The sequence below is a fragment of the Lepisosteus platostomus genome, chromosome 11, assembly GCF_059453375.1.
Source record: "Lepisosteus platostomus isolate fLepPlt1 chromosome 11, fLepPlt1.hap1, whole genome shotgun sequence".
Taxonomy (NCBI): domain Eukaryota; kingdom Metazoa; phylum Chordata; class Actinopteri; order Semionotiformes; family Lepisosteidae; genus Lepisosteus; species Lepisosteus platostomus.
This window is the reverse complement of record NC_142621.1, coordinates 43272534-43298710: the sequence shown is the minus strand read 5'-3', so window position 1 is coordinate 43298710 and position 26177 is coordinate 43272534. Positions and strand designations below refer to the sequence as shown.

Here is a 26177-nt window from a genome sequence, read left to right as displayed (position 1 = left end):
TTCATCTATCACTCTATTAACCAGCACAGTACTCATCCTCGTGTTTGTCTACCCTATTTTTAAGAAGGAAAAAAAAATCAACGTCTTCTTTCATCTGTCCTTGGAAGAACGCAGCCGCCTATTCGAGCAATTTGCCGCCCAGGCAATTATTTCGTTTCCAACCAATAAATCTGAAATGTTTTTTTGAAATAGGAACTGCTGCTTCGGCAGGCCAAATGGCTTAGCTGGCCGCATCTTGCGCATTTGGTTTTAATTGCAGCCGTTTAAGTCCTGCTCAAATCGAAAGCACATGGCGCCCCCTCCACCTGCAACTAATAAGCTACTGAGTAACGAGAGCCACGCGGTCTGGGGAGGAACGAGGGAGGCAGAAAGAAAGGAAGAAGCAGGCGTCTTTTCCAGCAGCGACAGTCTTGCGCACCTGTGCGCTAGGAAACCGGCGTCAAATTAGCCTTATACCCCCGCGCGGGACAGAGACGCGCACACGTGGAACCTGGAGCGCTTGTGTGGGATTTTGTTCTCATTATAAAAAGAACGTATCGTTTCCAGCCCTAAATTAGTTTAAACAAATATGATCCGCGCTTGCTTTCTCCGAAGCATGTTTCCACACTTGGAATGCACTTCAAAATCGCGGAGAAGCGCTTACAACAGGGATACGGTGCGCTTTGCACGGGGTTCAAGGGAATGTTTCTTTTCCTTAACACGGAGAGACCCACCTGCTCTTTATAATCAAGGAATTTCGCCATCGTTCTCCGACAAAACCACAAGCTGGCTGGCCAGGGCTGGGGGTTATTTGGTTGGCATGAAGGTGGTAACAATGGGTTACTGATAGAAGAGCAGTGCTGACTCAAATATTGTGCTCTGGGATTCTCAACATATTGGGGAAGTAAAAACGTAGATTAGATTCGAAAGAATTGTTTGTGATTGCAGCTCACTTAGCATCTCCTTTGTGCAGTTTTCGTCTTGTGCACTGAATGGTCTCGTCCGTTTCTATAGGGCTTCAGAATGAATGAGATAAAAGCAGACTCTTTGAAACCCAGCATGGACTTGGGATCTTTGAGTGTATCTCCATCCAGAGTGCCATGCGGGAAATCCTTGGTAGTTCAGGACCCTATGCAGACGGTATAATCTGGAAGTAAGTGGAAAAGGACAACGGGGTGGAGGTCAGGGCAGGTTGACTGACAGGGGGGCGTGACGACAGTGAACTGGTGCTCGGGAGGCATGGCCATGGCAAACAAGTCCAAGGGAGTCCAGGGGGGAAATCAGGGGCAAAGTCCAAGATCCTGTAGATCCATCTGCAACGAAAACAAGACAGTTAAAAACCGGAACGGGATCCTGTCCAGGGACGGGGAATAAAAACAGGACGACGAGGCCAGGCGCTCCGAGCCCCGGACTCAGATGATCAGGACGCCGATAGGAGGCCTATGTCCTCAAGCCTCAGGAGTAGGGCTACTTGGTGGTAGGCGGGCCCCCGGGCGTCCATCTTCCAATGCAGAGCCAGGAGTAGCGAGAGCACCTGGCTTAAATAAGGATTGAGGGCAGGTGCACATAATCAACTCAAATGTGAAAGAGTCGGAGCACCCTTAAAAGGAGGGATTATGATCGTGACATTGGCCTTCCTTAACCTCTGACCTTTGAACCTCTCCTTCTGGTACTTGGATGGGTACTTGTTTTTTAAGTCTGACCTTCAAAGGGCGTGACTGTGCACGGCCATTACAGCACCTTTGTGAAAGTAACACATTTTCTTAATCAGGAGCTGCCTAGAAAAGTTGGGTGGATATTGTTACAGTGCCGTACAGCACTGATGCCTAACCATGTCTTCCCTCAGTTCAGTGACTTGAATCCCATGCAGTGATGTAACACCATTCATCAGCATGAGTGCGGTTCACAGCTGCTGCCCTGTGTAGCTGGTCTGGCAAACCCTGCAGTGGGCAGCACTGCTGTACGGTACATTGATATTATTCTGAGCGTAGGCAATACTTGTTTGGAAAGCTCTTTTCTAAAGGCTTACTTCATTATAGTTTGGATTCTAATGTCGGATGTGCTTATTAACGAAGTAATCCGATGAAGATGTCACTTTTGACTTGTTAATGCTTTTCTGGGATGCTGATTTTCTGTGAGTCAAGCAGCAGGCTGGAGCCCTGCAGTGCACACCTCCTCCGTAGAAGGAGAAACGGTGCTGTAAACCACAACGACATACAGTAATTACACAGGGTGGTAAAGGGTAACGGGGCTTAGGAAAGACACACTAACCAGAGTAAAGCAGAATGGTAAAATAAAAGCAATGTATTTGACTGACGCTTGCATCTAAAGCAGCTTCCATTTGTACCCACTGATTACAGTGGGGCATTTAACTGGCACAATCTGAATGAAGCACCTTGATCAAGGGTACAATGCCATTGATACACCTGGGAGTTTAACCCACACTCTTCCCATTACGTCTCCGAAGCCCCTAACCACTACTCCACCCAACTACAAACTTCCTTGTAGATACTATATAGAGCATAGAGACTTCCTGCCTTTCTGCACTAACCTGCCCATCAGATGTGACATCCTCTGTTCCATAGTTTCTACTACACCTCAGTAGTAGACCTTTGCGCTGCTGTAGTCTGTCTTACCTGCGAGCTGTCAAGACAAGAGGTAGCTTCTCCAGTGAAGCTCGCTGGGCTGTCGGTTTTGATCTTGCGTGCTGCAGTTCCCAGCGTGGCTCAGAGAGGGCGCCGGCAGGCCAGGACACTCCAGCCCGTAATTGGTAGCGTCTGGGAGCTGTTGGCAGGCCTGTCTGAGACGTCCTGATAGGAAACACATGCAGCCCCCTTGAAAAGTCTCTTCTGTGTGTTTTTGTTGGCAAGGGTGCGAACGTAAACAAGTTGATTCAACTTAATATGCGTACTGTCAAAATATTTAAATCTGGCAAACCAAGCTAAACTAAAATGACTTTCTAAGCAAAAATAACAAAAACACGCAGATGTACCTGCCATGGTATTTCGAGACGAAGTGTCTGTAATTCCTGAAATAATTACTAACAATGATCTGAGGGACATGGAGCTCCAAGCTGGTTCTAAGTGTGAGGGAAGAGGCAACTGATTCTAGAGCACAGTCCTAACACAGGGTGCTGGCACAAACAATACAACACAAAGAAATGCACAGGAAATGCTGCTGAGAGATACTTCGTGATGCAGTATCCTTCCCAACATCCCTGCCAGTGCTGAAGGGGTCAGTTACTAAGCTAGCAAGTTCACTACAAGTGCACCAGGAATTATGCCACACGCAGGAGTGTGTTGTACCCTGTTATACTCTCTCCTTCAGAACAGCAAAGACATCCGAGCAGGTTTCCCACTTTTGTCCTGATGAGCAGCATGATGCTTCATGCACCTGACCTTTAGCAAGAGAGGTGACCTTTCATCTCTTCTTTTTTCTAAGGACAGCAGCCACCTCACAAACCTGCTCAATTGCCAGCTGTTGACTATCATTGGTAGTTCTCCCAGTCCTGTGGGCACAGGCATAGGATAATTTAATGGGCCGGTATAACTGCTGATGACCGAGTATTAGTGACAATACAGAAGGCAAGGCAAGGAAGTCCAATCCCAGTTTGCACTCTGTCTGTATGTATAGTGGTGGAATCTGTTATGATAACATCAGAAAGGTTATAAATGAGAGAAGGCTATTCAGCAGATCCAGCCCATTTGACAGTTATCTGAGGACCTCACCCAGCTGTGCCTTAATAGAAGCCAAGGTATAGGCTTCAACAACACGATTGGGTAGCTTGTTCCATACTCCCACCACCCTTTGTGTAAAGAAGTGCCAAACTAAAAACCTGTTCGTTTTTCACTAGAGGGTTGCAAAACAGAAGTGGTACCAGCCACCAGGCAATCCTTTTCCCAACTGCAGTTCATTGTGCTCATCTATGAGAGAGAGCTCTCCCGGGACCAAGGAGTTAAAGCAATGTTCTGCGTCAGTAACCCTGGGCCCACACTCTTCTGGTCTGCAAGCACTCAGCAGAACCCCACCCTGCGAGCACTGTGGAAGGGGCTCGTGCTGCTGCTTTTCGTTTCCTGGTGTTACTGGCGCTGCTGTGCTCCGAGGAGGGTGCGAGGGGCAGAGGGAGCAGAAGAAAGAGGAAGGATCGGCTCAGCCTGCTGGGTGAACACACACACACACACAGCCTTTCCTCTGAGGTTTCTGCAGAGTCAGCAACTGCTTACGAACCCAGACCAAATGAGAACCCAAAGGCCCCTGAGGGTCGCCCACCGCACAATTAAACCTCCTAGCGCCTTGTATGATTAATTAGGCCTGGCCCCTGTACTGCAGCTCAAATGGTGTTTATTTACCAAGGGCAGAGCTATGCTAAATATAGCCAAACGCAGTTTGATGTTTTTAAAGCGACTACGTGTCCAGACCCCTTCTCTCAACAATGCAAGAGATTGGCTCAGTATTTAGGCTACAGCTTACAATAAGCACACTTCCTCCTCAGTCCGCTGGGCAGCAGGGTAACACTCTCGCCATCGAGGACATTGCCAAACCTTCATGTAAACCAGGCGGGTGAAGCAGAGTGCCACAGCCCTTTGCACATTTCCACTCTTCTGAAGAACTTTTCGTCTCAGCAAAATTGAATTTCTAGACATTTTAAGCATGCTTGTTTGATGAGGAACAAGTAATAGGTTTATTCCATGCTGAAAAAAAGAAGAAAGAGAACACAACGTTTCGGCCTTGGAGCCTTCTTCAGGTGTGAGAGAGACAGGGCAGTAGGCAAAGGTAAAGTAGCGGGAGAACAAAGGCTGGGAGGGAGGAGGAGTGGGAGGCGGGAGCAGGGGACAGAAAGAGAGGCCAATCAAGAGGTGTGAAGTCAGAATGGGTGCAGAGAGGTGTGAAATGAAACTTCCAATGAATGGAGAAAGATGAATGTTTGATGAGACTTTATTGTAGGTCTTCAAACCCATCCCAGCATTCACAGTAAAACAACTCCACATAGCTGTGAAGCGACAGTGTCATATCTCTTACTTTTCCCACTTCCATTATTCATTGTCAATCGTTTTAAATAATTGTTGGTTGTCATTTTAAGTCATGCAGCAGTGAAAGGCTGCAAAACAGTCAGGGATGTGTCAACTATAATGAAAAAAGGAGGGAAAATGATATTCTTTTTTCCTCGTGAAGATAAAGATATTATAATATTGACTAATATTTTACCAGAGGAATTGGGAATTTTTTGCAAGGCTTATCCGACTTCCAAGGCCCTTCCTGTCAGATGTACTGCTCGTTATTCCTCGGAACGCCGGTAGGGGGAGGTGTGCGCATTGTTTCTGATCTGGTCGACACTATTGAAAAACATAATTGCGGTTTAATTAAGCTGTCGGTATTTAATTTGTGTTACTGTATGTTCGTGTTTACCCACCCCTAAAAAGATTAGATAACAAGGACCAGCATTGCTTTTCAAAAGAATTTATTGGAAAGGAAAACAGTTTCCCTTTGCCTCAAACATTTACAAATTTTAAGACTTTTCTTTGAGGATTAATTAGATTCAGATTTGAATATTTTCAGCTATTTTTACAGTTTTACACTGGGTGAGGAAAACAATAGAAAACTGAATTCTGTTGTTTTCTTAAACAGCACTCTATCACAAGTGACCTGAATCATTATTGTTCAGTATAGCAGAAGGAAAGTCAAGCATTTTAAATATTCCAAATGTAAGAAGGTTTGAAATATTAGGTATGTGTGTAGAATATCCATTGCCATTACTGTTTTTAAAATATTTTCAATGTTGCATTTAGTTATGTCATTTTTGCACATGAAAGGAAGTTGAAACACATTTGTGTTGTTTGATGACTGGTTGATATCTGGTCTTCTTCGTCAAATCGCAGAGAAGAAATAATAGTTCTCCAGTCCAGTAGGAACCTTAGGTAAATCTACAAGGGCTGCAAACTGGACTAAAAAAACAGCCCACAGTGATTACTTCCCGATGTTCTCAAATTATTGAATGGAGTTATGGGGCTACTCCAGCCCTCTTGATCATCATATCTTACACTGAGTGTCGGCAGTTCTGTGTAGACATGGCCTGCATTCTGGATCATTCCTGAGCACTGGCGTTTCGGATTTGAGATGCTGGCTGCTCTCTGGCTCCTGGACGTGAGAGCAGACACAGAGAGTGGTGGCAGGAGGTGAGGGGACTGGGAAGTGTAGTTCCAGCACGGACAACCCTGGCAGCGACTCCACACTGCCCATAAAGACCATTTGTTCTGCTGGAATGAGAGTCTTAAGCCAGAGATATGACACCGTGACAGGAGTCAGGAGAGATGCACGGGCCGGCAGGCTCTTCCGCAGAGGTATCTGGTGCCCTGGGCAGGCCTGCAGCAGTTTTGATCTCGGCTGTTTTGATCCCGGCTCATTTCCCAGAAGGCCGCAGCGGAAGGCAACGGTACTGCCGAGTGGTCAAAGCACAAGGAGATGAGCTGATCCAGAGCCGCTTCAACACACGCAGAATTAGAAAGGGGGAAAAAATCCAGCAGAATACCCCAATCTCACATTCCAGCCCCAAACCACATTATTGTTTTTAACAACCCCTATGTTTGCTTTTCCGTTAAGCATCTTTCCAAGCCCACCCCTGCTAGCCCAACCCAGTCTATTTATATATCTCTGTCTGTACTGATCCAGCAGCGGCAGAGGCTAATCGTTACACTCACACACACACCCTGCTGAGGGGGGGCAGTTAAACATTGAAAGAGCATAGAGGGCAGGAGGCCAGCAGCTGTGGTTAGACATCGCCCTGACCTTCTCAAGACCCCCTGTCAACATCTGGTTTGACCACCTTGGCCACCGCCCATGCCCACCCCCCAATCTCCAGCTCATTAATCCTCTTTGTCACCCTCTCCACTATCTCCATTTGTGGCAGCACTGCACACCCCAGGCATGAGAGTGATGCATGTGGGATTCCAAGCCAGAAACAACAGCTAGGGGTCCCTTTGTCCTCGCCCTTCCTCTCTCTCTAAACCATAGCCCACCTCCCTCATCCTCTCACTTCCCCTCTGTCCCAGCAGTCCTCAGCCAGGGATTCTGGGTTCTGTTATTGCTGGTGCTCGTGTGGTGGGTCTTTAGTGAGCTCTTTTCTCCAACAGGGCCTGAAGCCGTGCAAGAAAACTAGACAGTCTCTCAGTTATAATCCTCTTTATCTTCCCTAATGGAGAACTCTTAATTACTGAGAGTTGCCAAAAATGTTAGAACTGTACAGGTGGGAAGATCAATGTTTGTTCTCTGAGTCAGTGATGATGTTGTTAAATGGTTATTAAATGAGTATTTAACATATCTCTGGATCTAATGGGGGTATTTAATTGGGTATGTGACATATAGGCTTCAGTGTTGGAAGAGATGTCCAGACAGCAGTTTAAAGGGTCAAGGAAAACTCAATTCACAAGGGGGTCCACACGCCAAACTGAGTCCCTGTTGGCATTTCTTTGAAGACCATACAAAGCCTGTGAAACCCCCTAATATTGATCGCAGGTCAAATAAAAGCTAAAAACTGAAGAAGAAAAAATTAAAATCTCTTTCCAACTTCAGTGGACTGTTTTATTTTGTGTTTTAACACCAGGAACATTACAAAAATATAATTTTGCAAAGCAATCTAAATGGGTGAAAGGGAACCCAACCCTCGGGGACTGAGCCCTTACCCACCCCCTCACACACACCTCTCCACCCCCACGACAAGCGCTCTGAATACAGCAGCTCAACAAATCTGCTCCCCAGGCTGTACTCCGCTCCTTCTCACTGGGCCGCACTTTGAAGACCAGAGTTTCCAAACCCAGTGGGTCAAGCTTTAATGGTGTATTAATTGAGCACCCGGTTATTGTTTGACTGGGTTCTTTGTCTTCAGTTCTTTAAGGTCTTCCCCCCCAACACACACACACCCTCACTGTCACACAGGCCCATTTAGTTCTAGGAATTTAACTGAGAAAAGGGATCAAACGTACAGATGCGCCAAGGCCAGGCCCGCAGGGGTTAAATTCTAGGTTTGCGGGATTTGTTTCTTAAAGAGGCTCACTTAATGCGGTGCAATGCAACGCCGGGAATTTATAATGATTTTAATTAGAAAAGGTGGTGTTAGAGGGTCTCAGCCTATTTCATGGAAATGCTCAAACTCCAGGAGGCCGGGAGGCAATTAAATACAGGCTGATTAAACCCCCACCACCCCCAACACCACCACCGCCACTGCCCCCTCCTCCTCCTCGCACGTCTCCTCCCCCGTCCTTCAGGAAAATCCCTTCTTTATTTCCACAGGAGCACAGAGGAGCTCGCCGGGCGCCGTCAGGTGTGGCTTGTCTGGATTTTCAAAGGGCAGAGAAGCTGGGCTTGCGGCAGCAGCGCGCACATGGTCTGGAGGATTAGTGTGGGTGTTTGTGGAGCGCCTTGCAATAACTGCGACAAGCACCAAGTGGAAAGCCAGAGGCAACCCCATCTACCTGGACAGGGAGGTCGGGCAGATACAGCAGACAGTCAGTGGCCAGGGGGTGCAATATTCTGTAGGAGGCCACTGCAGCACTACTGCTGTAAGTAAGCAGTACAAAATCCAGATAGCCCTACTAGCAGTGAGCAGAAGGGCCTGTCTGTGAGGAGGATCCTTTTCCCACGAAGGAGTGAGCAGGACAGGATATCGCGCTACTCTCAGGCTACAAAAAAAAACAAAAACAGATCTAGACGCAGCTTCCCTGTTTAACAAAGAGCAGTCCTCCACCTCCCTCCGTGAAGAAACCTTGCTTTCTCTGCCAGGCGGCAAAAGCTCTGCGCATTTCCAGGGGTCACTGTCTTGAAAACGTTTCTGCAATCTTCAACGGCTTTTAAATAATTCCCCTTTCACTCACTGCAACTCAGCAGCTCCCCTCCTCCTCCCCCTGTTGAATAAACCGATAGAAAATAAACATGTGGTCAGAAAGGAGACAGGGGGTCTGGAAAGAGGAAGAAACTGCCCCCGCCACCCCCCATGAAAAAAACAAAAGCAAAAACCATAAATAAGCACACATCGCACCTTGTTCAGAATAGACGAGAGATTCTGTTGTTGAAAGCGTCACAGGAATGTCAGTTTCTTCTTCTGTGCTTCTCGCCTTTTAAAAGGCAACCGGTGCCTCCTGACAAAAGGGAACGTTGGGACTTTAATAGTATTTCTGTGACTAAACGGGATAAGAAAGCAGGGAGCTAAGAGGCTCAGAGTCTCCCCGGATTCCTGGGCGCTGATCTTTTTTAAATGATTTTATTGCTGTCAAAACATTTGTAGTGGGATTAAACACAGCCACTGTGGGATGCAGTTCAGAATAAATTAGAAATTTATAAAACTATTCCTTCTGGGCTTCAGCAGCCTTTGGAAAAAAAAGAGAAATAAAAAAGCTGATTAATGGCTTTCTGTGCTCTGATTTAACTGTATTTCATTGCTCACATCCTTCAGCAAAGGCATATTAGGAAGTATGGGGACCAGGTGCCTTGGTGGGGCACATTGTCTTTTTCAACTAAATTAAAACTGAGCACCGTATACAGATGAAATTAGACTTTGGGAACTGCAAACAGTCTCGCTGAAATAAGTCGCTTTTTAATATTTTTTTCAGAAGGAAAGGGCATGTAGTTGTGTGTTGGGGGGGCTGGTGTTATGGGTTCTTCCCCTTTCAGGAAGTTTAATTTGCCACTGTGCAGCACAGTGCCTGCACCCAGATGTAAAGCACTGTTCTTTATAACATCTGCCCAGCCCTCTTGCCTTGCTCTGAGCTTTCCTTACTTTGGAGGAAGGGTAATTGAAACTTACAGCCTCCGAAATTTCATTCAGCAATAATAATAATAGATTATAGCAGGCCATTCCACAGCCTTTATTCAGCGAATTTCAATATACAGTTGACAGGTCATTTATAAGACTTGTAGAAATTAAGCACACACACCAATGCCTAGCCAAAAAGTATCTCTTTGCAGTGATATAAAAGGTAACTTTGTGCATTAAGATGAGGCTAGATATTATTTTTCAACAGGAGTTTAATCGATCCCAACTGCAGTGGGGACAACGCAACTGGACAATACTGGCTATGAGTTAAGACAGTGCTCACTCTCAGGCCCAGTTGTATATCATCGACATTGTGTCTAACAACTTGTTACATCATCTCCCCCTCACGTTCTCTCAGCATCTCTGCACGGACACACTGTTGGACATAAAAATCACAAAGCTCTCCTCTCTCACTCCCCCTCATCAGCCTGAAGCTCCTGTTCAGACTCAGGTGTAAATAAGGCTGTTCTCTCGGTCTCACTCCATGGCCTCTGTCCCCCTGCCTCGCACGTTCTCTGCCTTAGCCTCTGCTCTGATACAACATACAGCTGGATTCTTCCTTGTCTGGCTCTCCACCACACTACAGGTTCCAAACACTAGTTTGATGTTAGCCTCTGCCCTTATCACTGGCTGATATGGCGCCCTCAGCAGGCTGGGGAGGTCCACTGTTTCTCTCCTCCTGCTACAGCCCAGCAGGGGGCTGTCGTCCATCCAGCTGCCCTCCCTTCCCTTCCTTTCTCTCTCGTTCTGCTGTACCAGTAGGTGTGATAACAAGCTCTCCTGGCTCTCCACTGCCGTTAGAGCAGGTTTCTCTCTCTGTTACTGCCGGAGTGTGTGCATACATACCTGCACGCGTGTGCGCATTCATGCATTGGTGCAAGCATGTGCACGCATGTGAGCGTTCATGTGTGAGTGCAAGCTTCTGCATACGTGCAAGCATGTGCATACATGCGACCATTCATGTGTGGCTGTAAGCGTGGACATACATGAGAGTGCTCACACGTGGGTGAAAGCGTGTACACACTTTTGTGCCATCATGTGTGGGTGCAAGCATGTGCATACATGTAAGCGTTCATGTGTGGATGTAAGCATGTACACAGATTTGGGCCTTCATGTGTGGGTGCAAGCATGTGCATACATGTAAGCGTTCATGCATGGATGTAAGCATGTACACAGATTTGTGCCTTCATGTGCGGGTACAAGTGTGTGCATGCATGTATGGGCTTGTGTGCCTCTGTGCGTTTCTGTGAGTGAGACAGAGAGAACTGCGTCGCTAGAGGTCTAGCAGAGTGAACAGTCAAGGACATCATCTCTGCAACAGAGGTGAGCAGTGAGTGCCTGGCACACAGCTGGAGAGACAGCGAGAGAGACATACAGCTAATGCCAGTCATAGTGTCCGGAAATCTTCAGCACAGTGGTGCTGTTCTGCTGTATCACAAGGGCATGAGCTACTGTATATGAGGAAGAACAGGTTAGTATTGACTACAGTAGTATTGGTGGGACAGTAGGGAACTGGTAGGTAGGAGGAGTCAATGCACAGAGAATGGGAGAGCATAATTATCTTTAGCAACCGTGGGAATTAAAGAAAAAGAATTCAATTTTCATTACCCTCACAGAGAGACATCACAGCTTATTAGGGCTGGAAGTTTCAGGCCACAGAACAAGTTAAAAATATGTCTGGTACAGACTGGGTGACCAAGCATTTAATGTAATGGAATATTGCCTGCATCCCCGCAGAAAGGTGACAGAGTGACCCCAAGTGTGTGAGGTGACCAGTGAGGAAGAGATATTCAAGCCAGGATCTCATCAGATGAAACTGAAAGAGGATAATTCCACACCCAGAATACAGGCACTCTTTCCTTGTTTGAGCAACACGGTAAAACTCTACAGTGAAAATTACATGTGGAAGTGATAAACCAGGACAAGAGGAATTTTAACACTGATGTTAAAGGAGCATTTCAAAATGTATTAAGACACTTTGAGTAAATTATATAAGGAATTTTTCATCCAAACACAACCAAACTGGCATAATGTTTCACGTGGGCAAAAATAAATCTGACACAACGACCTTATTAGAATTAGATATATTTGGTTAAGATTTCTACAAGTCTTTTAACTAAAAGCTGAGCAAATTTAGATTTTTCGCCCTTTGGATCAATCGATGATCTGTTCCAGCTGTAATTTGTTGCTTTTCAGCAGATCAAACATCTCTGTACAGGCAGTTTTCTGCACTGCAGCTCCAGATGAAAAAGCTGTAATTGCACAATTAAGAAAATTAAACAGGTCAGGGAAAGTCACAGCCCAGGGAACACAAACCTAACAAACGGGACGGTGACGATAGCTCATGAGACCGACGCTTTCATTTTTCAGGAGCACAGCCTGTCCTGTGAGTGGAGGGTTTGTGATTAAAGAGACCATGAACTGGGACAGGGGCAGGCAGTCCTGGTCCTGGAGGCCCGCTGTGTTTTCACTCCAGCTCAGCTCTTAATGACATAAACCAACACTGGCTTAAAGAGACCAACTGAACAGCTTCTCCCAGCTCTCCAGGTGCTGCTTCTAGGAAGAGTCCTAGAAAACGTGCAGACTCACCAGCCCTCCAGCATCAGGATTGTCCACCTCTGGGCTGATATTTGCTGTATATTTTATTGACTAGACAAAAAAAAACTTCACTGCTTTAATCTCTTTATATCAATGGGTTGAGTCTCTTGTTGAGTTCAGCATTGTAAATGGCAATTTGTTTCTGAACTGATTTGAGTGGCTGAATAAAGTCATGAGTATTTCATCAGCAAAGTTACCCTTGATTGGCTGGACAAGAGCAACTCCTGCAGCTTTTCAGGTACTTTTGACTTTGCAATAAGAGCCGCAGCAGTCCTGCTAGTGATGCTAATGTTTCTACAAAGCCCTCCGGTGTGCACAAGAGTGAATAGTGCTTACAGAAGGGTATTTTAATAGAAAGAGTGACTTATCCTCTCACACCTGTGCCAGTACACAGTGTCATCGTGCTCAGCTGGTTAACACTTGATCCAGAAAGGTAAGCCATAAAGAAAAAACAGCAGGGAGAAAAGTGAAGACTAGCACAAAAACACAATGAATGGGCTGTGTAACTAGTTATGAAAGGAAATAAAGGGAGGATCTGGATTTGATCAACTTGCCTTTCAACATTGAAAGGATTCTGGTACAAAAGCTGGTGCAACGTTTCGACTTTAAATTGATTTATTACTTCATCAACATGAGATCATCCTGAACTCCTTGGGTTTCATTTCATGCACTGCCCAGTAGATCTACACTCACAAGCAGTGAGGTTTTAAGCATATCAGTATGGGAAATGCTGGGAACAGATGCTTACCTCACTGGCTCTTAATAGGAATTTGCTAGCAAATTGTGTTACGTTTACCTATAATTGTATTAGAATAACTGTCACTGTATAAAGTTCTACCCCACGCCCCTGCAACTCTCCCAAGAAGAACACAGGAATTGCAGGGGGACATCCCACAGGATTAGCACAATGATGGGTAAATATTACATAGGAGCACAGTTTCACCCCAGACACCCGATCACCACTGATGTCAGAACAAGGACTTAAAGAGAATGTAAGTGATATTTGAAATCCAGATGGCAAATTGTAAGGGGACAAAAACATTTTAAAACTAAAACTTGTATAGGTGTTTTACAGAGTAGACAATGTTGTAAACATGGCCAGTTAGGATACGAGTGAACATACAGTATTACATTCGAAGTAATGCTAATTGTTTTTTAAGAAATCCATAAAAGCAGGAAATGGTTTTAAAAATGTTTTTAATAGTGCATTCTCATTTGTCTCAAGCTGAACACAACAAACCTTTCACTCCTCTCAGCCAGCCACCTGTGTCATTGTGAATATAATGAGCATTACACACACCTCAGGTGTTTTAGAAATATGTATTATGACTGGGCTGTAATGATTGTGCTTGCAAGAATTACTCTTAATCACATTAGCCCATACCACCAATAAGAGGAATCAGCTCTTTATAAAAAGAAGGAAATAAATGTAAGCTTTCATTGTAAGGTACAGATGGTGCCATTACCACAAAGCACAAAAGTGCCAAAATTAAAAACTGGAATTAATAAAGGAGTTTGAAAAGAAAATGCTAAAATTAAGAGCAAGGGTGTTGATTTAGTGTAAAAGTTGTTAGTTCCAAATTAAAGTATATAACAATGCTAACTGTGAAGGATATTTTTTTTAATTCCTATTCAAAGAATGTAAAATTGGTCTTTAAATTAATAAACCTTTGAAGGGTTTACACATTCCAGATTTTTTTTCTTCAGCACAATTATCAGCAATATAGTCAAAGGCAGCTATATATAAAAAAAATTAGGTCTTGCACTTTCTTGGTGGAACAGAAATAAAATGAAATTTTGCCTTTGCTGTCAGTGAGCTGGAGGGAGAAAATGAAAATATATCCGGGAACAAAAATAATGACAATAAACACGTTTTTGTTTTAAATCCACATAACTTTATTAAAACCTAAAGATTCAAAGGGAAGATAAAAATGAGGCTGCTGTCAAATCACTGTGCGAATTACTGTTACAGACAATTTTAAATCCGAAGCATTCGGAGATGAATGTAGCAAAACTCCACTGATTCCAAGCTGTGCCCTGAACTGTAAACCCTACAGAGAGTATCGATCAGCAGTGATAACACTGTTGCATGATGTATTTTGTGGGGAACAGAAGTGAGATGCACAGTGATATTCCACCAGAAATGAGGAATAGTCACTGAACTCAATAATTCTTAGCAGATCAATAAAGTATAAGATTTTCACCTGAAAATAAATATCTAGCTTTACTTTTGTGCCTCACTGAAAATAACATTTTTTTTCTTCCTCAAATCCTTAGTCAACACAGGGAAGCATCATTTGGGAAATATGCAAAATCTCCCATCTTCTGCCATGTACTCCTCCCACAGTCAGAGAGGGGGAGGGAGATGGAGGGGAAAATATTACTAAAGCAGAACATCAGTGAATTGGTGCTTTGTTTTCGGGAGCTCTTGGGTTATCTCAAAGTGCTTAATTGTAATTTCTCTACTTGCAGTAATGGCTGCTTTCCCCTTGGCAGCCCCTGGCATTCATCAGCAGGGAGCAAGATCAAAAAAGAAATCAAAATATTATAAAAATCACAAAACTCCAAAACAGAACCACAGAACCAACACAGACATTCACTTTTCTATATATCCACCATATAGAACTTTGCACCATAGGCACTTTTGCCTACATTTTCATGCCAGAGGGGTCCAACACATCATAACCCAAAACAGACACGTAGCAAAGTATCATGGGAGAACATGAAATGGAGAAGGACATTAATGGTTCAGCCCCCTCAACCCACAATGCTTCCCATAAGGCCTGGTGCATCAATGCCCAGTCTCCTCTTATATACTGTATCTCGATAGGCGAAGATACTGTAACGCTTACAGCCGACAGGCACTGTGTAAGAGCCAGCTTACCAGAGCGGGTGACGTCACCGCCCTTCCCTGTGATAGCAGGACTACAGCTACTGGGCTGTGGAGAGATCTCTCTTTGGCTCACCGGGCTGGGTCCCTGCTAAGTGACATGGGAGTCCCGGGTTCGAGCCCCCAACAGTGGGGGGCTGACCTAATGCGGCAAGGGCGCCCGCCTGAACCCCCATTGCGTTACACTACCTTTGACTTTCTTCTCGGAGATTCATTTTACTGGCAGAACAAACCAGAGGGCGCAAGTGAAAACTCAACGGAGGTGCATTTAAAACCTACGACATGCGGCACTTTTTGTTTTTTTACAATGGAGACTTGTTGGGGGCCTGGAAGGACCTGCACACCCCAACGATGCTATTGCTTCCCCCCCCAAAAAAAATGATTGGATGAGATCCCCCGTATTTGCGTGGGTATCCTCTGGGTGCTCCGGTTTCCTCCCACAGTCCAAAAACATACTGGAAGGTGAGGTGGCTTCTGGAACAAATTTGCTGTGGTGCACGTGTTTGTGTCTGTCTGCCCTCAGTGGACTGGCGTCCTACCCATGGTGTATCCTACCTTGCTCCTGTGGCTTGCCAGGATAGGCTCTAGCTCTCCCGCAACCCTGAATCAGAAGAAGGGGTTAGGAAGTGGATGGATGGGTTAGATGAGATAATCTGACCAATCAGCTACTAAAAATAAAGTGAGCTAAATGTGTTCAATGATCTCCTCTCATTTGCAAAGGTTCTTAGCCCAGAGAACCTTTGGTGTAAATAACCAGGCATGAAATAACAGGAAAACAGGGCTTTGGAGTAACGTTCCCTCTTATTTACCTCATTTTTACTCTCAACAGGTCCTTTCAAACATCAGGATCAGATCAATGTGATGATTTTACTCACGTTCTACAGATCCTCTATAAGGATACCTGTGGCTTTCATTTCGGACTGCTTCAGAAGAAAATGCAAAGCACACATTTCCTATGTACTGCATGGTGAGGGGGACTTTCAAGACTGAGCCACCAACAAGGAAACAGCCAGTTTATCTGTCACTGTCATCAGTATCAATTGCAAAGTTTGCATGTGTAAAAGGAACAAATGGTTTCATTTTAGAAAATCTGCCTTTATACAGGCCGCCTGGATAGTCTCAAAATATCTCTCTACACTGTGCAAATAAACCCGTTGCAAAGCACAAATGTTAGGCAATTTGTTTGCTGAATGCCCTCTGTGGGACATAAACAGAAAAACGCCTCAACTTCACAGCTGGAGAAAAGAATGAAATACTCACCTCACTAATGGGTCTGACCCTAGTGTAAGGCTGGATTTCTCGGGAGGCAAGTTCATGTCTCAGTGCTGTTGACTTCTAGTGCTCTGGAAAACAACTGCTGCAATGGTATCTGCTTCGAGATAAGCAATTCTATCACCTCTGGCTGTCCATGAAAAGCACAGTGATGTAGTGTTATGGAAGAGGAAGAGTACTGCGGTGTACCTGGGTACCATGTAAAGACCTGCGCTGTGTCACGTCCGTCAGACCAGAAGCTTGGTTACAGTGACCCCTGCTGGCACTAAATAGGGATGTATCTATGCCAGACAAGATAAGAAACTCGTAAAATGTTAGCTTTACTTTATAAAAGCAACACAAACAATGCTCATAGCCTGACATATCTATTACAGCTGGGACGGCTCACACGGGCTGCCAGACAAGCTACAATATGTATGACACACATTCCGAATTCTTTTTTATGCAGAGAGCCGTTTCTGCATTCCTTGTAAACAATCGATATCGTCCAGAATAAAAGAGCAGGAATTAAAAAAAAAAATACTTGGAAGATTTAATTTAATAAATGGAGACGAGGCATAATGTCATTAAATATGCATTTGTTCGTCTTAAACCGGAATGAGCAACAACTTATTTGGGACTATTTTAACTGTGGTTCAAAACAACAACAAAAAAAGATTTTTACTCCTTCTGATCAACAGAACCTACGGGACTATACGGACACCCCACGAACACGTGAGAAAAATAGCTCTTCACTCGCACGTTAAGTGCTGACAAGCGCTTTTAGAATACCCGCATTCCTGTGAAATAACTCAACAAAACTTAATTTCAGATGACAAAACCCCTACAAAGTCTCTTTTTTTTTGCATATTATTACGACTCATGAAATCCTACGGTGTAAAGCAGGACGCTTAATTTATCATTCATATCCGTAAATCACAGCAGAGGCTATACTTAATTGCGTCTGAACTGCGTTTCTTAGCTGGACGCCTTGTTCCCCGGGTAGACACTCCTTCCCCGTCTAGCTGCGGCCGCAGGGGGGCGGGAGAGACCCCCACTAGGCGACCTGCCCCCCCCGGCCCTCGCTAGGCCTCCAATCTGCATTTTACAAAACCACCAAATAATCAAACCGTCGCGAGCAGCGCGAGGCGGCCTCCGACTCTAATGAGGACTGACAGCTGAAGACCGCGCGGTCCCTCTTCTCCTTCCCTTGAAGGGAACCTACAACAGTCCCCTCCTGGCCTTTTGTAGGGAAAACGGGAACCATTTATCACGCATTACCACTGACTGATTGTTGGGGCTTGTTTTTTACCTGTTCAAAGAACACGCGTTGGTTTTAAGTAACTTGGACTTTTCGAGTTAAGCGAAGCTTTAATCAGGGGTCCTCAGGTAAAAATCAAGTTGTAGCCACCTCACGCAATTTTTTTTTTAAACTATCGCCCACCCAGAAGCCGCCATTCAAATGTCGTTTTATGCACAATTACTCTCACGCCATGCTTTAATAGCGAGTAACTCTTAAATGCTCTTCTGAAAATATTGTTCTAAAGACTACATCAAGCTAATGGGTTATTTCTCAAATACATCGATTTCTATTTTAGAAACAAATGTCTCTTTTAAAAACAGGAAACAAATACGTCCTAGATATTACTAATTATTTTTTCAGATTCACTTTACATATTTGACCGATGAGATTTGTATTGAAATGTAGCCGAAATGTACCCTCCCCCCCCAAAAAAAAACTAGTGCAAAAGTTACACAGCAGAGGAGCAGTATACTGAAAAGTTGAAAATTCATAACTAAAGGACATTATGCGATAGTGAAAACAACACACGGACAGCAAGATAACAGCAAATATAAAGGTTGTAATATCTACACCTGCCGTTAGAAACGGGGGATATTGATGGTAATATAATCCAGACGTATCTCAAAACGTTTTAGAATCCTTTTCTGTTTCAGATTCGAATGTAGACTCTGCGATCTGAAGTGTAGTATTTGCTGGTAAAGTATTCTAAACGTTTCCCGTTTTAAAAATTGTGAGAAAAAAAAACTCCGCGTTTTAGTTCCAGTTCCGTGAATGAAAAGGCTTTCGTGTTTCTTACGGATTAATACAATCAACTTTGAAGTCTTGACGGCAAGGCGACAATTTTAACAGGACCCTACTGTCGCGTCTGAGAGAGATGGCGGAGAACTTGTTGAATTGTCATTAAATACACATCTCAGCTGCAATAAATATTCCCCGTTTACATTTAAAATACATTTTGACGTTTGGTTTAGTGTGGCTTTAAAATGAGCCACTCATTTCATGTGCAGGTTCTATATTGCAGAAACAACAATAGAAATAAAAAGATTCAAAATGCGCCTTTTAAATTTTTAAATTCAATAGTACGAAGTCGTTATAGCCTCCTTAATGCCATATTGTGGCACCTAACTATTTTCTGTCGTTTAGAACTATGAATCTTGAAGTAGGTTGCGTGAGTACCAGTTTCTAACTATTTCAAAGTCAATAAAATGTTTTTGCCCTAGCACTTGAGTATCACGAAACTGCTGTATGTATTGTATATATGGTATTCAGGTGAGTTAGATGCATTTCCATTTTTTATTTTCAAAAAGCCTTACAGTATTTTTTTAATCAACAAAATAAACCATAAGGCGTCGTTAATTAAACTAAAGCTTATAGGCTAAACGGCGGTCTAATCTAGGAAGGCACGTGAGAAAGCAGATGTGTATATAGAGATCGCAATTTCAAAAGATGACGTCAAAAAAGATATACTGGTAGCGTGAGTGTTCTTTGATGTGCAAAGCTTTGGAATAAAATGCACTGACATTTGTGAAGACGTTTAATGTAAGTGCGGAGAGAAGTAATTTAATTAATGAAACATTTGCACAACTCGTGTATTAGGTGTCTAGGTTACTCGCTTCGGTATAACTGGCCTGCTTTAACCTTCGCAATAGGAAATACTGCATTACAGCACACGGTCCAACTGTTGCATATACTTGATTTTTTTTTTTAGATGACCTGTCAACAAACTCTCGTTTGAATTTCATTTTACTCCGTGGTCATCTAATACCGATTCAAAGGCTAAAAAAACGTGTTCTAAAATGCACACAAGAGACGAGAAACTAGTCTTGCTTGGTCAGAATCATTCGCTTAAGAGAGAATCGCCAAACTGAAACAATAAAGCGAACGGTCGAGAGATCGTGGCGGTGTTCTGAGCTCATTAAGGGCCCAATCAAGAGAAGCTGTGGGAGACAAAGGAAATCCTGTCTCCGGCATGAATTTCCACTGATCCTTCGGACAGAAGGCTGAGGATTTAACTGTCCTGAGCGTAACTACAAAAATGCAACCCTGTAATTTTGTCAGTTCTTTTAATTGTTTTTAACACTCACAACCTAGTTACTATTTAGTAATATTAAGACAACAACCCTTATAGCTGCGCTGAACGACGACATGACGTAAACGTACGCGATGGCACTGAATTTGCCAAACGTCACCCCTGCTTTGGACTTACACACGTCATTGCACTGCGACGTAGGAGCTTGACCTCGGCGGTTGATCTTTCCGCCTAAAATCTGGACTGCCAAGGCATTCGGTTAGCAAACGTCATGACGATACAGCTGCAAACACCTCACCAGTGTCGGTTTTCAGAAACACTCTGGGAGTTTTCTAAATTATAATGAGAAATCGAAAATCGGAAAGGGTGAACTATTCGCCTGCGTCTAAATTGTTTTCAGGTGGGAAACAGCACAGACGAACTCTAAACCCCGAGACACTCTAAACAAATATTTGCCTTTCCCTTAATATATTTTTATTTCAATGTGTGTGTTTTTTTTTGTGTGGAAGCACAGACTTTATTACTGATATTACTGTCATTTTGCACTCAGAATTCACCCCCCCGTTGAAGTCATTTCAGATTAAAGTTCAGGAAAAGTGGTACTTCTATAACCCCAACCCCCCCGTACCATTGTTCTGGAAAGGGGGCAAAATATCTACACCGTTATGTGCGGGCTGATTTTTTTAAAGCTTTTGTATCACTCGCGGCAGTGAATTAAAAAAAATAAAAATACACCCGTGTTAAGTGGATACAATATTTATTACAGACTAAAATAATGCTACAAAACAACACGGGATGAACGCAGAACGCGTTTGGGGTTAGCAGAATGAACAGCGTGGGTTTGCACTCACTCGCCCATAGCAAGGCGTTTCTCTGCTCCTCGGGGGCTACAGCGCCAAGGTAGCGAGTTCGAATCGCGCAGGCCGCTCGCTCGAGCTGTCCCCGGCTCGCGCTGCCTCGTACGGACTCTCCCTTTGCGATGCGGGATGAGGAGTAATGCAAACAGACAGGTGAGCCGAAAGACACATGTACAAGCCAGTCCGTAACTCTTTAAGTCTTCAAATCAATTAGGAACCACATTACAGCACATTCACGTCTGGGGAAAAAAAAAGGTTTTGGTACTGGCAGGAGATTGGTTAAAACGGCCAATTAAACTGGGACATTTGTTGACTGCTTTATGTAATAACCTTTATGTAAAAAAAAATCCCCGTACGTGTTGCTGGAGTTTTTTTTCTTCTTAAAATCCGAAACTTACAACCCAACAGATAATTATATATTTATACAAATGCGTTTTCATTGTGAAGATTCCTACGATGATTAATGCTGAGGCGTCTCACGCGATTTGCAGACTGCATAATTTCATAGACTGAGATAAATTAAGGATGAACGTTTACTTAAAAAAAACTAGTCAAAATGCAAACAAATTAGCATAAAAGCTCGGTTATAACGTGTATTTCGTCTTGGAAGAGGGGGCTAAACGACTGTCATGTCTTTTGAGGTCTCAGAACAGAATATAAATGCTAAAATTATGGTACATAAACCCACAATAAAAGGCCTTTTAACGGAATTCTGTTTAGTCTCAAACATTCCCAGTTTATTTTCCATATGTTCACACAGTGGCTTAGAAAAATGCGTTATCTTATCTGTTAATGATGTAGAAATCGCACATACCCTACAGTTCATTAAATATACAGATCACCTTTGAATTGGTGAATTGAATTGATACCATCCTGTACTACCTGGGAACACCTATCCCACTGTTTCATTAACGCCTTCTTAAACGGGCACTTTAAAATAATATACAAATGACTATTTTCTTATGCAGAGTTATTTTTGTCAAGGTAGTAAAAGCTTTGAAACGTAAACACGACACGTGACCCTTTTTTTTTGACAGAAACCATCACTCGACTCGAGGTCACTGTCGAAATTCGTACTAAAATTGCGAGACCTCGACTCTTCACAACCGCGGGGGAAAGTTACAGAAACCTCGACTATACAGATCGTCTACACGAGAGGATCCAACTATTAATACGCCCCGTTCTTGATTTCTCTTCGAAAGAGTTGCACAATAAAATTTAAAGTATACATTACTTCCCCCAATGAAGAATTAACAATACATTGGATGTATACCTTTGAGGGAATTCGCTAAAATTACACATTTTGAAGTAATAAGAAACACTGCTTGATTGCAAGTCCCTTTCTCTATAAGGACTGTTAATAATACGATTCAAATGATAAAATACATGAGACATCTGTAATGCTGTCGGGACGCAAACTGTATTTCTAACCTTTAACGCATCAAATGTTTAACCCAGCAAGTCTTATTTTTTTTTAAAAAAAAGGAAAATAGGATCAAACTATTAAAATAATGCAGTGGAAAATTGGCCCGAAGAAGTTTTACATTTGCTAAGAGGCATATGTGCATTGCACTTTCAGAGAGCGAGTGGCATCAATTACGTTTGCTTAACCAGAATGGATGGATTTACTAATCTACGTGAGGATTTTGGCAGGAGAACCACTCAAACATGTTTCTTTTCTATGTTAATTTTCATTTCGCGGCGCTGTTTTTTTTTTAACGTCTGTGCAACTCTCGCGTCTCACGGCGCTCTGAGGTGAGGCCGAGTACGCGAGCCGAAGCGCTGTTTTATCGTTCATCCTGTGAACCGATTCCCATCAGCCGGGCCTTTTACACCCCCCGTCATGTGACGTCGCACGCGGCGCCCCCTCTGACCTTGGCTGTCCCCCTAACCTCTACCCTCGTGCGCGTCCCCAGATCTGCCCGTGCTGCAGGGTCTCCACCGAGAGCGAGACTCGAAACCACAACGACCCGCCGTAGGACTGGCCTTCGGGTGTATCACGCTTCAAACAAAAGAAACTCGTCTTTACCAGCCTGCTTGAACGTACCTTCGAATACTGTCAAGTTCCCAAAACTGCAAGAGTCGTCTAGCTGAATATTTTCAGAAGCTGTATTTCGGGGAATAACCTGGATAGGCCTGCGCAAAGTAAAATAAAAATTCAAGTTTGAGAAAAGTCAGTTGTGAAGCTATGAACATTTTGCTTATGTAATTTACTGATAAATATCAGCATTTCGCCTCACACTGAAAGAGATACCTACGCACTTGAAAACGCACTGAAACGCATAGCAAACCTCCCCATTTCTTAAAACGAGCCGACAATAAAATATACGCGATGGATCCACTGTAGCACTCAATCATGTAATAGCTATTGGTAAATTTCCTTAATTCAACTGCGTTGCACGTTTCCCAAGCCCCGGGTTCACGTTTTTAAACTTTAACAATGTGTATTTATGTGATCTGAAAAATGTCTGCGTGTATAATTTCGAAAACCTCAAGTCAATTGCAGAAGTTAAAGATTAGCCCTACATTTCAAAATGCAACCGCAGGCTGCATTCCTAAATATAAAATAAACTCAGCTGAAAGATATACAATTAAAATCTAAAATAAATTACTATCAATTGTCTAAATATGAGAACTTTGAGTAAATTCTAAAATATTATCTTGAGCACTACCTTATACTGTGTAACTACATTAAACCTTCAGAGATCAAATATAAAAGATACATTATGAATTTCGCGCATTTTTAGAAAAAAATTAAATCAAGCTAAAATAGTTAAAATACATAACACTGCAATTCAGAACAAAAATGCAAATAGAGATCAAATAAAAGTTATTTATTTTTATTATCCTTTGTGAAATTCTATAAACATTCTACGGTGTGGCGTTAACATAGTCGATATATTTTTAGATACTACACGCGACTAAACCTATTGCTTAAAACAAACGCATTCATATTTCATATCGCTAGCAGTTCGGTGAAATTGGGTAATAACTGAACATTTTTAACAGACGCCTTTAGAAAAAACAACTACAAATGAGGGAAGTCGTGACAACATTATAGAAACCTCATCCCCGTAATCAAACTAAAATGTTAAGTACATTAATCCTGTGCGGTACCGCTTAAATCTGCGTTTGGCAATGCCAAGATATCGTTACACATATATTACAGAGAGTTATACATGCTCAATATTTGCTGAATACATCACACATCAGCAAAAAATATCTAATAGCGTACCAGCTACAAAATATTTGTAGGTGCACATACAAACATAAGTGATGCCTTGTTTGTGCTTTGTCTTTTGGGGTTTATCGAAATTGTAACGCTACTCCTCTGAACAGGAAATGAAAAAGACCAAAAACGCTCCAAAAGCCATCACATCTCTACAGAAAATACTACCGCCAGACCTTGCGTCACGCACAAAAATAAGTCAGACATTAAATCTCCCCCGAATAATTTAGGCCATAAAGAACAATTGGACGTCATAACTGCGTGTCCTAACTAAACGTTTCGTGCTGAAATTGTGCTCATCGGGTCAGGTGAGTTTTTTTTTAACCAATTTTGGAACAGGGGGAGGGAAATAAAAGTATCGTTCAGTCCTGGCGGCCTTCATTTTCAATACCGTAATAAAACGCAGGATTAGGGTGCACCCGGATTACATAAGCGTTAGTGTAAGACCCGGAATTCTAGTTACTGTATACAAAATCCTCTGGAAACAGTTCTACACGAGCAAGAAAACGCCTGAAAAAAAGTCCTTGGCATTTCACAAATCTGCAGATCTCCAAAAAGAGTTCAATAACAGTCTCAATTAAAACTAAAGGTTTTGCGTGACATAACTTTATGCCCGATAGTATTGTAAATACAAGTGTATTGCTAAAACCACAGTGTGTATAACCTCAGTCATGAAGTGCCTTTGCAGCAGTCGTTCAGATAGATAACATCTATTGCATCAGCGCCTGGATAGTGATTTATACACCGACTAAAGCACGCTGTTTCACCACATGAAATAAAGCGACAACTGAACGGGAGAGAAGGCTTCTCCCTGGCCCACCTTTCTTATAAAAGTGACCCTCTCTTCTCACGGATATCCTCACGCTTTTCTCCAGACGAGACTGTTTGTCTTCTCAGCGCGTCCTCGCTCAGCTGCCTGATGGAAGGAGAGAAAAAAAAAAACACGAACACCACTGAGAGATACAGCCAGATCAGATCGCGAGGAATTCTGTGCAACCCCCCACCTCACACCCCGGCCCCGGTGTTCAGAATTTCGCCCAGTTGCTGTTGTTTCCTCGCTATTGCGCCTCGTAGTGTATTTGGACGCGAGCGGCCCCGGAGACGCGCGGTCTCCCCAGCAGACGCAGTTTGCATGAATATGATATCAGCTCCCACTCCCGTCTCCACCGTCCTGTTCGAAACTCGCGCCGTCGTGCCGATGTCAGAGGAGAATTAAAGATGGTGTCGCGCTTAGCCTATTCTCCTCCCGTCTCCGAACCAGACTCGCCGGCCCGAAGCGGACTTTCATCATCTTTTCGCTACAAGTTATATTAAACGGCAGCAGGCATTGGAGGAGGAGGGCGGGCGGGGGGACACGACCCCCTGAGTCAGAAAATTCAGACCCCCCCCCCTCCTCATTCAACGTGCCAGAGCTTTTTGTAAAATTAAATACCTTGAAAGTCGTAGCTTTCCTAACGGCGTGGGTTTTATCCTTCAGCTCCCCTCCCCCCCATCCTCCTCCGCCTCCGCTCCCCACCAGCTCTTCTGCACAAGGACTCCTTTCAGCTTTCCCCTGGCGAGAAAGCGCACGCATCTCGCCTGGACCTCGGGATGCCCTCGGTCCTGCGGCTGGGAAGTCGTGTTCATCATCGTATGTCCTGCATGTGCCTAGTTTCTCTGTTACTCTACCGTCGGACTCTCACCTCGCCTCCGGTAGTCTGCGAGGCAAGTTGCCTTTCGGTCAAGCCCGGAGTGGAGAGGAGGGAGGGGGGGTTGTTCCCCCAATAGAGACGCATGAGGCGGAGAGGGGGAGGGGTGTTTTATTGGAACAGCCGAAGGTATTCCCGGCTCGCAGAAGTACAAGGGAATCCCTTGCAAGATCTTGCGATTTTAAGGAGGCTCTGGAAATGGAGAATCTGAAATGTTTTTACATGAATGCAGATTTCGCAGGACCAGATCGCCACACTCGCCAGAGATTGGTGCCGAAACCCGATTTACGAACCCTCCAAATCTTTTTGTGCAGTAATGCAAATTATTTCTAGATGCTGTTGTCTTTAATAAGTGGTCTAGAAGTTTAGTTCTGTAAAACGTTACCCACGTGTTAAGTAGTACTGCGCTACTTGGTTTTACAAGTGTTAGAATAGCGATTTAAAATACGGCCCTTGGTTATAAAAGCCTTTTCTCAATTAACAAAAAAACCCCGTCTTTTCTAAATTACCATAAAATCAATGTTGCTCGAACACCGGAATTTAAATACAGT

At 43.7% G+C, this 26177-nt stretch overlaps 2 long non-coding RNA genes across 2 annotated transcripts in view; both read right to left on the bottom strand.

Moving 5' to 3' along the window:
• Positions 1-26177, bottom strand: part of LOC148652745 (uncharacterized) — a 95390-nt gene that overhangs the window by 61147 nt on the left and 8066 nt on the right. The window lies entirely within an intron of this gene.
• LOC148652746 (uncharacterized) lies at positions 5421-25695 on the bottom strand. The gene is made up of 5 exons (XR_015925412.1): positions 25371-25695; positions 24759-24854; positions 22757-22845; positions 9008-9107; positions 5421-8873 (listed from the first exon to the last, which is right to left on the bottom strand). It is a non-coding gene; the product is annotated as an uncharacterized LOC148652746 (long non-coding RNA).